This window comes from Procambarus clarkii, chromosome 65, assembly GCF_040958095.1.
Source record: "Procambarus clarkii isolate CNS0578487 chromosome 65, FALCON_Pclarkii_2.0, whole genome shotgun sequence".
NCBI lineage: Eukaryota > Metazoa > Arthropoda > Malacostraca > Decapoda > Cambaridae > Procambarus > Procambarus clarkii.
The window spans coordinates 11448887-11461371 of record NC_091214.1 but is presented as its reverse complement, the minus strand read 5'-3'; the positions used below and the strand labels follow the sequence as shown (position 1 = coordinate 11461371).

At 48.2% G+C, this 12485-nt stretch overlaps 1 long non-coding RNA gene across 3 annotated transcripts in view; it reads right to left on the bottom strand.

Annotated features, from left to right (window-relative positions):
- The window catches only part of LOC138354928 (uncharacterized), a 244819-nt gene that overhangs the window by 4996 nt on the left and 227338 nt on the right, over positions 1–12485 (bottom strand). For 2 of the 3 annotated variants that reach the window (XR_011223718.1, XR_011223719.1), the window contains one exon: positions 1321–1437. This is a non-coding gene — a long non-coding RNA (uncharacterized lncRNA). Of the gene's footprint in view, positions 1–1320; positions 2472–12485 lie in introns of those variants that run through there. The other variant, XR_011223717.1, reaches the window with a different exon arrangement.

Sequence of the window (12485 nt, the reverse complement as noted above, 5' to 3'; positions counted from 1 at the left end):
ATAAAGAACGGTGTGTGAGGAGCCTATGCCAAGCTTTCTAACTTCAGAATTTCGTTTAAATACATGGATGGCGAAATACTAAAGAAATTCTTCACGAGTTTTGTTCGGCCAAGGCTAGAATATGCAGCGGTTGTGTGGTGCCCATATCTTAAGAAGCACATCAACAAACTGGAAAAGGTGCAAAGACATGCTACTAAGTGGCTCCCAGAACTGAAGGGCAAGAGCTACGTGGAGAGGTTAGAGGCATTAAATATGCCTAAACTAGAAGACAACAAACAGAGGTGATATAATCACTATGTCTATGATTTCCCGAGACTTGGAACTTCAAGAACAAAAGGTCATAGATTTAAACTAACTATTGCAGGATGTGCAGAATACCCCCGTTGAAAAGCAGAGGTGCAACAGGTACTCTGAGAGAGAACTCTATCAACATCAGAGGCCCGAGACTGTTCAACACGCTTCCACTACACATAAGGGGCATAACCCCTCACAGTGTTCAAGAGAGAACTGGATAAGCACCTTCAAAGGATACCTGATCAACCAGGCTGTGATTCATATGTCAGGCTGCGAGCAGCCGCGTCTAACAGCCTGGTTGATCAGTCCAGCAACCAGGAGGCCTGGTCGACGACCGGGCCGCTGGGACGCTAAGCCCCGGAAGCACCTCAAGGTAACCTCAAGGTAAGGTAACTAAACTAAGATGCCAAAGAAATATACAAAAATTCCCTTTCGCATACAGAGTGGTACACGGTTGGAACAAGTTAAGTGAGAAGGTGGTGGCGGCCAAGACCGTCAGTAGTTTCAAAGCATTATGTGACAAAGAGTGCTGGGTAGACGGGACACCACGAGCGTAGCTCTAATCCTGTAACTACACTTAGGTAATTACATATGGTGTCAGCAAGCTTACCGTCGAAACACACACAAACAGCCTGCCTATTATTCAAGGCCTTCTCTGAGTACTCTTTATTTTCTTCTCTGAGGCTATGGGTCTCTAATCTTGCACCAGAGGTGGTACCCCTTTTAAGTTTTTAACTACTGCACTGAGTACCTGATTTTGGCAAAAACTTTTTAGTGCAATTGTCAAGGACATAGTTCTTATATGTTTTTTTTATAAATATTCAGGTATAGTTAATGTCAAAATGTTTCAAAACTCAACTATTTATGTTTCAAAACAAAAAAAGTAATGAAAACATTACAAAACATTAAAATATAGCCTAATTAATTAATTAATAAAATAGCACAACTCTCAGAATGCCTAAAGGTGCTTTGAGCAATGAAGTAGTTAATTTTATATATAATATTATATATATAATATATATTTACCTGTGACTACTGCTTAGCAAAAATTTGATCTCTGTGAAAATTGGTCTCGTCATTGCTAGGAGATATTTTAAGACCATGATTTGCTGTGGATGGCACTGTAGTCTTCAAGTCATCAATCTAAAAATAGAGGTAATCTTTTAAAATGTAAATTTTGTATAAAAAAAATGCAAAAATACATTGCAAGAATAATATGAAGTTATTATACAATTTTTGTTAATTATTTAAATATTTGTGAGACATTATTAAAAATGTATGAAGTACAGATTCTCTAAGACCTGATATGTATCTGCTTATGTTCCACCACTTTACATTCAGGGCTGAAGAGAAAACACAGCCAGTAAGGTAATGATCACTTAGGATGGACTGGGATGCCACATGTACTATGATAGGTGGGGGCTAAGCTGCATGAGGCTAGGATGCCCAGCCTGCCTTGTCTAGGCTGGGCTGGGCTAGGCAACACTTGGAAGGAGTCAACAAATCTCTGGAGTGCCTTACTTTTCCTGATATCCTTAAAAAAGCAAGAATGATGCCATTTTATAAAGGAGGCGAGACAGCAGACATAAACAATCAAAGAAAAATATCAAATCTACTTATACTTTCAAAAATATTTGATTTTTTTTAACAAACATCTCTCTTCCTACTTTGTAAAATTCAACATGAATACAAAGTCCTTGTTAGTTTGGCTTCCGTTTCCAAAAGAGTATCAATGATGCCATTATTAGTTTGCTTGATATAATCTAAACAGCCCTTAAGAACAATGACTTCTCAATTGACCTAAGAAAGGCCTTTGATACTGTAAACCATAACTACCTCTTACTTAAAACTTCACCACTATGGTATTCAAGGCCTTGCTCTGGACTATATTCGTTCTTATCTCAGTGTCCACTGAAATAGGAAAAATTTTTCCTAAAACAATGTCCCTCAAGGATGTCAACCAACCAACTTACACTAAACATAGAAAAAGACCTTCTACATTTTATTTGGTAGAAAATTATAAAATCAGATTCATCTTTAAATAGACAATGTTAACATTACCAATACAAATGAGGGGCAGTTCTTTTGCCTATATATACATAAGACACTGAACTTCAGCACCCACATACAGCACATAACCAAAAAGGTCTCAAAAATGGTCGTTAAAATTTATAAAATCAGATATTACGTTCCCCACCCTGCTCTCCTCCCATTATACTATGCACTTATCTATCCATCAAAAAAATAATTTTTTTTTTTAACATTTTATATTCATATATACAAGAGTTCTTACATTCATGTACAACCACTAGCACACATAGCATTTCAGGCAAGTCCTTAATCCTAATTTTCACACACACACACACACACACACACACACACACACACACACACACACACACATAGTGTTTGCAAACGAGAACATAGATAGTGTTTGCAAACGAGAACACAAAGGACACGATTCTAACAATGAAAAGCCACCTGCAACATGTGGGGGAATTCAAAGTAAGTAAGTAATTATCAAAAGAAGGCACCAAACCGGGAAGGCTATGTAGCACCATCAAATACGCAAAATAATCAGAGGGCGCTAAATATCACCAAGGATGCCAATACGAGAACAAAAACGCATAAGGCGAACGATATCAAAAGTATCCGAGTCACCAAGAATTCCATCAGGGACAGGTGACCGCGAGGGGCGGTCGGAAAGCAAGACACACGCTCGTCCTGGAAGTCAGGACATTCAAGAAGGACATGCACGACCGTAAGAGGGACAATGCAACTAGGACAATAAGGAGCAGGGCGGCGCTCCATCAAGTGACCATGGGTTAAGCGAGTATGGCCAATACGCAACCTCGCTAGAGCTGTTTCCCACCGCCGGTTACGGTGGAAGGAGGACGGCCACGAGGAAACACAACATTTAAGAGTACGTAGCTTGTTACCAGTAACAGACAACCAAGAAGCCTGCCAACGGGTAAGGACTGAGGAATGGATAACCGGGTAAAAGTCGGAATACGGAATGCCTTTACGAGAGATGGGACAAGAGCGGACAGCTTCCTTAGCGGCAGCATCCGCACGCTCATTTAAAGACACGCCAATATGGCTGGGAACCCAACAAAACTCAACCGACTTAAATTTACTGTGAACGAGAAACAGCCAATGCTGGATCTCGACAACTACCGGATGAACTGGATTAAAGCACCCGAGAGCCATGAGGGCACTACGAGAGTCAACAACAACCACAAAGGAAGACTGACAACGAGAAAGCAGGAGACGAAGAGCATAGAGAATAGCATAAAGTTCCGCTGTAAAGATGCTAGTCTCCGGAGGCAAGCGACACATATAAGTGCGATCAGGAAAAACAACAGAGTAGCCAACACCGTCCGCTGACTTAGACCCATCGGTGAAGACAGAAACGGAGCGGGAGTGAGAAGAAAAGTGCTCGAGGAAAAGGCGTTTTAGAACTGTAGGAGGGGTAAAAGCTTTAGTGATACGAGTCAAGGATGTACAAAACCGCGGAAGAGGGACCCTCCACGGGGGCAAAGAAGGAACAACACGAGGAGAAACATCAGAAATACGAACGGAAAGAGAATCCTGCAGGCGAGATAACCGGACAGAAAGAGGGAGGTGGTGAAGAGGAACAGGAACCGCAGGAGGGGTAAAAGTTAAAGCACGACAGAGACGAGAGGAAGGATGTTGCAAGGACCGCGCAAGATAGCGAAGACAGTAGCGATCACGGCGGTCCTGGAGAGACAGGAAGCCAGTGTCAACATACAAGCTAAGGACGGGAGTCGAACGAAAGGCACCAGAACTGAGGCGCAACCCAGTATGGTGCAAAGCATCAAGACGGCGAAGAGTAGAAGGAGAAGCAGACGAGTAAGCAGGGCAACCATAATCGAGCTTAGACAGGACGAGAGAGGAATGTAAAGCAAGGAGAGTGCGCCTATCTGCCCCCCAAGAAGTATGGGACAAGACCCGAAGGAGGGTAAGGGACTTAGAGCACTCAACACGGAGGTAAGAGATATGGGGAGACCAAGACAAACGAGTGTCAAGGAATAACCCCAAAAGCTTCGCGGAATCTTTGTATTCAAGGGGATGACCATAAAGTGACAAAGAGGGACGAAGAACAACCCGTTTCCGCGTAAAAGTCATGGCACAAGTCTTAGAAGTAGAGAACTTGAAGCCATGACCTGTGGCCCAAGACGACACGGCAACAATCGCAAGTTGAAGCCGGCGTTGAAGGAGAGGCGAATCATCACCCTGACAACAAAGGGTAAGATCATCGACATAGAGAGCGGAGAAGACACCAGAAGGAAGAGAGGAAAGAAGACCATTGAGGGCAACCAGAAAAAGAGTAGTGCTCAGAACACTACCCTGGGGCACACCTTCGTATTGCTGAAAAGAGGGAGAGAGAGCGGTACCAAGGCGCACCCGAAAGGAACGACGAGAGAGGAAGCTGCGGAGAAAGAGAGGGAGATGACCACGAAGGCCAAAAGAATGAAGTTGAGATAGGATATGATAACGCCAAGTGGTGTCATAAGCCTTTTCTAGGTCAAAAAGGACGGCAACAACGGAGGTCTTCGCAGCAAAAGCAGTACGTATATAGACCTCCAAGTTCACCAGGACATCTGTCGTGCTGCGGCACTTGCGGAAACCAAATTGAGAAGGGGAGAGGAGATGATGGTGTTCCAGGAACCACATCAGACGAACGTTAACCATACGTTCAAAGAGTTTGCAGACACAACTTGTGAGAGCAATAGGGCGAAAGTCCTTAGGGGAAGTACCCAGAGACCCTGGTTTGCGAACAGGGAGGACAACGGCATCGAGCCAGTCCTCAGGGACTGACGACGACTCCCAGATCCGATTATACAGACTCAGTAAATACTGAGACGTGCTCGGAGGGAGATGGCGAAGCATCTCATAATGAAGACCATCGGAGCCCGCCGCCGTAGAACCGCAGAGGGCCAGGGCAGAACTAAGTTCAGAGAGAGAGAAGGGATCATTATAGGGAAGCTGAAGATGAGTGCAGAAATCTAAAGGACGAGACTCAAGGACAGGTTTACGAATAAGGAAAGATTGGGGAAGATGAAGACCAGAGCTAACAGAAGAAAAGTGGGAACCCAGTTCGGAAGCGACCTGCAACGGGTCCGCCACAAGAGTATCATGGAGGTGAAGGACCGGTGAAACATCGGGAACGAACTTACCCGCTATCTTGCGGATACGCTTCCAGATCTGGGCCAGAGGGGTTTCGGACGTAATTGTCGAGACATAAGATGCCCAACATTCACGTTTAGCCGTACGGATGGCCCTACGGGCCACCGCACTCGCTTTCCGAAAGAAAAGAAAAGAATCGGTCGTCTGCCTACGGCGGTGCTTCTTCCAGGCTGCACGCTTACAGCGGACAGCCCGAGCACAGTCCGCATTCCACCAGGGAACGCACTTCCGTGGACCCCGAGAGGAAGAGCGAGGAATAGAGCGGAGGGCAGCGTCGAAGACAGTGTCATGAAAAAGGAGGAGAGCGCGAGAGAGGGGCAGAAGGGAGAGGTCAGAGAGAGTAGCACTGAGGGAAAATAGGGTCCAGTCCGCCTTAGCAAACTGCCACCTAGGGAAAGAGAGGGAAGGGCGAAAAGAGAAAAAGGAAACAAGGATGGGGAAATGATCACTTCCATGGAGGTCATCAAGAACCTGCCATGTGAAATCTAAGTAAAGAGAAGAAGAGCAGAGAGAAAGATCAAGACAAGAAAGGGTGCGAGTTCGAGAGTCCAAATGAGTGGGCTCACCAGAATTCAGAAGAGACAGGGAAGAAGAGAGGAGAAACGGCTCAAGGAGGCGACCCCGGGTATTCGTCAGAACGTCACCCCAAAGAGAATGACGACAATTGAAGTCACCCAGCAGGAGCACAGGCTCCGGCAAGGAGTCTAGGAGGTGTTTCAAATCAGGAAGAGAGAGCGGGACACTCGGGGGGAGATAAATGGAACAAACTGTGTACCATTTCCCCACAAAGATACGAGCAGCAGAACAATGGAGAGGCGAAGGAAAAAGTAAAGGGACAAAGGGAACATCAGCCCGAATCAAGAGAGCAGAAGAATTAGAAGCCCCAGCAATGGCTGGGGGGGGGGAGAGAAAGGAATAGCCACGAAAACGACCAGGACGAGCACCAAGCATCGGCTCCTGGAGACAGACACAAAGGGGCGAAAACCGCGAAACCAGAAGTTGGAGTTCGAGGAAATTGGCGTAATAACCTCGAACGTTCCATTGAAGAATGGACAACGACGAGAAGAGAAAGGACAAAAACAGAGAACAAGGAAGAAACAAAGGCGAAAGACCAACAGAGCACGTTAAAGAATATCAGGGTCGGGATCAGGGTCAGCAAAGTCAGGGTTAGGGGGCATGGGTAAACTGAGCAAAGACGGAGGGAAGGAAACGGGAGAACAGATCAGAGGTGGGCGGGCAGGGTCCGGAGGAGGAGGAGGAGGAGGAGGAGGAGGAGGAGGAGACAACGGAGAGGAGCAGTCAAGGACAGCAGCAGGAAGAGGGGGAGTAGAAAGAGAGGAGCGCACCCCAGCAAAAGCAGCAACCGAAAGGGAAGCAGGGGCCAAAGAAACCTCCATAGCAGGAACAGGGGGCGCAAGCACTGAAACGGGAGTGGAAGGAGCAACAGAGCCAGAAGGAGGAGCTGAGGAAGAAAGCGAAGCCTTCTTACCCGCCGGGGAAGAGGAAGGAGAGGAGCCAGGCTTACGCTTCTGACTTAAAGAGACCGGTGTCCCAGCAACTACGTACCGGGCAACGGATTCCAGTGTCTCAACAGGAGAAGCCGAACGAGAGCACACACGACGGCCATTAGGAGAGCGATGGACATCCGCCCGCACCGACAGGCGGCGGGGAGAGCCGATAGATGGAGGAAGAGGGATGGGAAGGAGGATCGGAGGGGGACGAGGAAGGAGACACAGAAGACACGACAGACCGGGTAGAAGGAAGGGGAACCCCAGACAGAGGACCAGGAGGAGGATCCTTCGGGAGAGAACCCAAAGGGACAGAGGAGGGGGCAGTGGGCGCATCAGGGTCCAAGGCCTGGAAACGGTTGTGAGTCTGAGGAAGGCGGGAAGGACGAGGAGAGGAAGAGCGCAACACGCGAGCATAAGAGATATTAGCGTAAGGCGGGAGCCGGCGAACCTGGCGCCTCGCCTCAGGAAAAGATAAACGCTCCCGGTGCTTCAAGTTGAGGACGGCTGCCTCAAGCTTGTAATGGACACACGCACGGGAGAAGGTAGGATGGGCCTCACCGCAGTTGAGGCAACGAGCCTGGGGAGAAGCGCACTCCGACTTAGAGTGACCTTCGCCACCACACAAAGGACAGAGAGAGACAGTCCCGGAGCAGCGGAGGGCACCATGCCCAAACCTCCAGCACTTGTTGCAGAGCCGAGGAGAAGGAATGTACTCCTGGACAGAGCACCTGGCACCAGCAAGAATGACAGAGGGTGGAAGGGTCCTACCATCAAAGGTAATCTTCACAACCCGGAGGGGTTGACGGCGACTACCACGAGGGGGACGAGTAAACGTGTCCACCTGGAGAATAGAATGGCCCTGGGCAGCGAGGATATGTCGAATATCGTCGTGGCAGTCGCGTAGGTCCCGAACACCGGTCGCAACATGGGGCGGGAGCAAAATAGTGCCAACACTGGCATTCAACTGGACGTTCTTCGAGACCCGAACGGGGGTCTCGCCAAGGCAGGATAAGGCAGCCAAGCGGGAAGCAGCATCCTGAGAAGGAGCAGCAACGACACGCGTACCGAGACGAGTGGGGTTAAAAGTAATGGAGGCATCCACGGAATCAATGAGATGTCGATGAAGGGAGAAATCGTCAGGAGGCGCAGAATCAAGAGGGAGGAGATCAAAATATTTGGCCCACGAAGCGGGACCAAACAAGGCTTGATAGGTAGCAGAACTGGAAGGAATCGAGCGAGGGCGGCCGTGACGAGAACGGCGGTGAGAACCCCCAGAGAGAGAGGGGTTAAAAGGTGCAGTAGTAACAACTAGAGAAGGAGCCGCGCCAGGGGACGAAGTAGTCACCACTGGGGGCTTGGGGCTCGACCCAACCACAGAGGAGGGAGGGGAGCCAGGGGAAGGAGTCAGAGAGGCCAAAGGAGGAGCAAGGTCGGGGCCCAATGCAGCGGAGGCTACAGAGCCCGGTCTTCCAATACGGACCGACTCGGGGGCTTGGTCGCCCACCCCACGAGCCTGAAAAGGTAAGCCAGAAGCAGCCGAAACAGGGGTTATCATCTTGACGAAATTACGAATTCACTCACGAATGTGCCCCCACACCCACCATGGAGCCACAATTAGAGGCAGGACACCCAACAAGAAGCTATCGCCGATCTTGTCGGGGCCTCCTAGGGGTGCGTCGTGAGTATACGCCCCACAAACGCCACCTTAAGAAACCGACAGTCCGTCGAGATCGGGTTCAGTGACGAAGTGGGGATTGACAATAAAAGGTTCCCCTCGCTCTCGACGTCGGGTACTGCAGTTCTACGGGTGCAAGAGTATGCCTCCTCAAGCACCCGGGCGTCAAAGTAGAAGAAGTCCAAGGGAAGAACCAGAACGAGCAAAAGGTCGGCAGGAAACGGCAAGCAGATAGGAGAAGAGGGGGGAGAAAAACGAAACAGAAGGAAAAGGAAAAGATGCCCAGCAGAATTGGAGAGGACGGCAGCAGGAGCACAAGGCTAGAAAAGGACAGAGGACTGTCCCAAGGAGCATCACACTCCGGCAGCCGCCCACTAAGCCCCCAGACGGCGACAACGAGCTGAGCGGGGAGGGGGGGGGGGGAATTCAAAAAAGTATTCCTCCAGAGGGACATGACGAGGGAGGAGAGGGCCATGGCGGCAGAAGCAAGGGAGGAGAGGGCCATGGCGGCAGAAGCAAGGAAGAAGCGCAGGGCGAGAGGGGAAAACCAGGAAACCACAGCTCCCAACACATCACCCCCAGAGGCGAGGGGGGAACCCACAACCAGCGACCCAGTAACACCAGCGGGGAGGGCAACCCCACCACCCTCCTCTGCATAGAAAACCCCCCTTTTCTTCCTGTCCTCCCGCCCCATTCACCCCATACCCTCCCTGTCCTTCCCCCCTTCACTTGACCCCCCACCCCTCATCCCAGTATCCTCTGCAACCCTGGTATCCACCTCACAAATCCTCACACCCATGGCACAGCTTCCTCCACCAGCAGAACATTCACCAAGGAGGAGATTTGAGAAGGGACAGAAGAAAGTGAGCCTCAAGGCAATGTACACTAACATAGACGGTATTACAAATAAAGCAAATGAACTTGGAGAATGGGTACTAAAGGAAAACCCAGACATAATAGCTCTCACAGAAACAAAGCTGACGGAAACAATAACAAATGCAGTGTTCCCACAGGACTATTATGTTATGAGGAAAGAGAAAGAAGGAAGAGGTGGGGGTGGTGTAGCTCTGCTGGTAAGAAAAGGCTGGGATTTCGAGGAGTTGGTTGTTCAGGGATGTGAAGGTTTCAGTGACTACATAATAGGAACAATAACAACTGGAGGGCAAAAAATTATAGGCGTAGTCATATATAATCCACCACCAAATGACAGAAGACCCAGACAGGAATATGATAGAAACAATATGGCCACCATTAACATAATGGAGAGAGCAGCTTCTGTTGCAGGAATGGATCTGGACTACTAATTATGGGAGACTTCAACCACGGGAAGATAGATTGGGAGAACAGAGACCGGCATGGAGGACCAGAAACATGGAGAGCTAAGCTGCTGGACGTGGCAGCAAGAAACTTTCTAAGCCAGCACATCAAGGATCCAACAAGAATGAGAGGAGAGGATGAACCAGCAATGCTTGATCTGATATTTACCCTAAATGAGTGACATATAAGGGAAGTCAAGCTGGAAGCGCCCTTGGGAATGAGTGATCACAGTGTATTGAACTTTGAGTACCTGGTAGAGCTAGGAATTATTCCCCCCAAAAAAGAACTAGGAAACAAAAGACTGGCATACCGAAAGGGAAATTATGAGGAGATGAGAAGCTTCCTAAGGGAAAGACCTTGGGACACAGACCTCAGAGCTAAGTCTGTACAAGATATGATGGACTATGTCACCCAAAAGTGTCAGGAGGCAGTAAGCAGATACATCCCGGCCAAAAAGGAAAAATCCAAGAAGCAAAAGAAGAATCCATGGTATAATAGGGCATGTATGGAAGCAAAGGTACTGAACAAAAGGGCGTGGAGGAACTTCCGGAATAACAGAACACCAGAAAGCAGAGAGAGATACCAGAGAACCAGGAATGAGTATGTCAGGGTGAGAAGAGAAGCAGAGAAAAGTAATGAAAATGATGTAGCAAACAAAGCCAAGACCGAACCAAAGCTACTCCACAGTCATATCAGAAGGAAAACAACAATGAAAGAACAGGTAGTGAAACTTAGAACAGGTGAGGACAGGTATACAGAGAATGACAAAGAGGTGTGTGATGAACTCAACAAGAGGTTCCAAGAGGTCTTCACAACAGAACAAGGCGAGGTCATTGTGCTAGGAGAAAGGGAAGTAAACCAGACGGCCTTGGAAGAGTTTGAAATTACAAGGAGGTCAAGAGACACCTGCTGGACCTGGATGTTAGAAAGGCTGTTGGTCCAGACGGGATCTCGCCATGGGTATTGAAAGAGTGTGCAGAGGCACTTTGCTTGCCACTCTCCATAGTGTATAGTAGGTCACTGGAGACGGGAGACCTACCAGAAATATGGAAAGACGGCGAATGTGGTCCCAATATACAAAAAGGGCGACAGGCAAGAGGCACTGAACAGGACAGGCCAGTGTCCTTAACTTGTATACCATGCAAGGTGATGGAGAAGATCGTGAGAAAAAACCTGGTAGCACATCTGGAGAGAAGGGACTTTGTGACAAATCGACAACATGGGTTCAGGGAGGGTAAATCTTGCCTGACTGGCTTAATAGAATTCAATGACCAGGTAACACAGACTAAGCAAGAAAGAGAGGGCTGGGTGGACTACATTTTCTTGGATTGTCGGAAAGCCTTTGACACAGTACCGCATAAGAGGCTGGTACATAAGCTGGAGAGACAGGCAGGTGTAGCTGGTAAGGTGCTCCAGTGGATAAGGGAGTACCTAAGTAATAGGAAGCAGAGAGTTATGGTGAGGGGTGAGACCTCCGATTGGCGTGAAGTCACCAGTGGAGTCCCACAGGGCTCTGTACTCGGTCCTATCTTGTTTCTGATATATGTAAATGATCTCCCGGAGGGTATAGATTCATTTCTCTCAATGTTTGCGGACGATGCCAAAATTATGAGAAGGATTAAGACAGAAGAGGACTGTTTGAGGCTTCAAGAAGACCTAGACAAACTGCAGGAATGGTCGAACAAGTGGTTGTTAGAGTTTAACCCAACCAAATGTAATATAATGAAGATAGGTGCAGGGAGCAGGAGGCCAAATACAAGGTATTATCTGGGAGAGGAAATTCTTCAGGAGTCAGAGAAAGAAAAAGACTAGGGAGTTGATATCATGCCAGACCTGTCTCCTGCAGCGCATATCAAGAGGATAACATCAGCAGCATATGCCAGGCTGGCCAACATACGAACGGCATTCAGAAATTTCTGTAAAGAATCATTCAGAGCTTTGTATACCACATATGTCAGACCAATCCTGGAGTATGCAGCCCCAGCATGGAATCCGTATCTAGTCAAGGATAAGACTAAACTGGAAAAGGTTCAAAGATTTGCCACCAGACTAGTACCCGGGCTGAGGGGTATGAGCCACGAGAGACTACGGGAATTTAACCTCACTTCGCTGGAAGACAGAAGAGTTACGGGGGACATGATCACCACATTCAAGATTCTCAACGGAATTGATAGGGTAGATAGAGACAGGCTATTTAACACAAGGGGCACACGCACAAGGGGACACAGGTGGAAACTGAGCGCCCAAATGAGCCACAGAGATATTAGAAAGAACTTTTTTAGTGTCAGAGTGGTTGACAAATGGAATGCATTAGGAAGTAATGTGGTGGAGGCTGACTCCATACACAGTTTCAAGTACAGATATGATAGAGCCCAATAGGCTCAGGAATCTGTACACATGTTGATTGACGGTTGAGAGGGGAGACCAAAGAGCCAGAGCTCAACCCCCGCAAGCACAACTAGGTGAGTACAACTAGG